The sequence below is a fragment of the Nematolebias whitei genome, chromosome 19, assembly GCF_014905685.2.
Source record: "Nematolebias whitei isolate Nwh7 chromosome 19, NemWhi1, whole genome shotgun sequence".
In the NCBI taxonomy this organism is placed as follows: Eukaryota; Metazoa; Chordata; class Actinopteri; order Cyprinodontiformes; family Rivulidae; genus Nematolebias; species Nematolebias whitei.
This window is the reverse complement of record NC_056516.1, coordinates 9,105,809-9,108,375: the sequence shown is the minus strand read 5'-3', so window position 1 is coordinate 9,108,375 and position 2,567 is coordinate 9,105,809. Positions and strand designations below refer to the sequence as shown.

Here is a 2,567-nt window from a genome sequence, read left to right as displayed (position 1 = left end):
ACAACTCAACATACAACATCTTAAAACATACAACTCAACATACAACACCTTAAAACATACAACTCAACATACAACATCTTTAAACATACATCTTAAAACCAGTGGTGGAGAAAGTACTCAAACACTGTACTTAAGTAAAAGTACAAATAAACAGACAAAAATGTACTCTAGTAAGAGTAGAAGTACCACATTAACATTTTTACTTAAGTAAAAGTAAATAAGTACTTGCTTTTAAAATACTTAAAGTATTAAAAGTAAAAGTACTTCCTGAATGTATTACATAATGCAGTGGTCTACAATATCTTTAAGTCTGCGTACCGTATGTATATTTTCTGTAATACATTAATAGTGTTGAGTCATTTTAATGAACAATGCTGCAGATAATACATGTTTTTATTGTTTACTCTGTGACACAGTTCACACTTGGACTTGTGATTCTGTGCGTCAGAATTTCAGGGATGACCTGCAGAGTTAAATGCCATTAAGCAAAATAAGAAAGAGGAATGATTATGCCTTTGAAAGTTTTTATTTAACACAAAGCAAAACCAATGTGTCATTTTAACTGCAGTAAACACATTTAAGTAAAAGATGTCTGCCTGAAAAAAGGAGCATTAGACACAACTAACAAAGGAACAGGCTCTGATCATTTCAACTCCAGTTTGTCATCAACTCTAGTTAAAATACTGTCTATTCAACCTTGTAATGGGTCAATACTGAACAATATTTTAACTTCCTGACACCATTTTCAAAACTTGTACCCGAGTGTCGAGCCATTTGGAGACATCTCTTGTCCCTTGTCCTAACATCCCATGAACTGACACATTTTAATATTGCAGCAATAATTTCTTGTTCAAGTTCAGAAGAAGTTGGTTTTCAAAGTTTTTTAAGTCCAGTCTGGCTGTTTTGGGAGAGAGAATCTGTCCTGTTGTACTGAGCAGTCTTTCAATAAGGCCATGGATGGAGCATATCTTCTGGCTGACTCTCTTGCAGTGGAATATATTTTGGGTGTGTTAGTAGTACTGTGGGTGCTCCCAGCTCAATGACGTGAATACCAGAATATATGTCATTGGTCCAGCTCTTCTTGAAGACGGGCCTAACGTTACCTGTCCACTTTGCAGTGATTCAATGGACCAGCTCCCCTCACACCATTGGTTACTTTCAAAGTAACAAACAAATAAAAAAGCACAATGCGAATGTAACTTGTAATGCAAAGCATTATAGAAATGTAGTATAGTAGAAAGTACAGATACTTGATGCAAAATGTAGTGGAGTAAAAGTATAAAGTACCCGCATTTAACTCTACTTAAGTAAAGTACAGATACATGAAAAATGTACTTAAGTACAGTAACGAAGTATTTGTACTTAGTTACATCCCACCACTGCTTAAAACATACAACTCAACATACAATATCTTAAAACATACAACACCTTAAAACATACAACTCAACATACAACACCTTAAATGCTTTTTGAAAACACCTTAAAACATACAATACAACATACAACATCTGAAAACATTCAACATCTTAAAACATACAACTCAACATACAATATCTTAAAACATACAACATCTTAAAACATACAACTCAACATACAATATCTTAAAACATACATCTTAAAACATACAACTCAACATACAACATCTTAAAACATACAACTCAACATACAACACCATAAAACATACAATACAACATACAGCACCTTAAAACATACAACTCAACATACAACATCTTAAAATGTACAACTCTACATACAACATCTTAAAACATACAATACAACATACAACACCTTAAAACATACAACTCTACATACAACATCTTAAAATGTACAACTCTACATACAACATCTTAAAACATATAACTCAACATACAACATCTTAAAACATACAACTCAACATACAACACCATAAAACATACAATACAACATACAGCACCTTAAAACATACAACTCAACATACAACATCTTAAAACATACAACTCAACATACAGCATCTTAAAACATACAACACAACATACAACACCTTAAAACATACAATACAACATACAACACCTTAAAACATACAACTCAACATACAACATCTTAAAACATACAACTCAACATACAACATCTTAAAACATACAACTCAACATACAACATCTTAAAACATACAACTCAACATACAACATCTTAAAATGTACAACTCTACATACAACATCTTAAAACATACAATACAACATACAACCAGCATCTTAAAACATACAACTCTACATACAACACCTTAAAACATACAATACAACATACAACATCTTAAAACATACAACATCTTAAAATGTACAACTCTACATACAACATCTTAAAACATATAACTCAACATACAACATCTTAAAACATACAACTCAACATACAACACCTTAAAACATACAATGCAACATACAGCACCTTAAAACATACAATGCAACATACAGCACCTTAAAATATACAACTCAACATACATCTTAAAACGTACAACTCTACATACAGCATCTTAAAACATACAACTCTACATACAACATCTTAAAACATACAACTCAACATACAACACCTTAAAA

General features: G+C 31.7%; 1 protein-coding gene across 1 annotated transcript in view; it reads left to right on the top strand.

The window, feature by feature from the left end:
• Positions 1 to 2,567, top strand: part of LOC119425889 (progranulin-like) — a 5,438-nt gene that overhangs the window by 1,351 nt on the left and 1,520 nt on the right. The gene's annotated exons all lie outside the window — the stretch shown is intronic.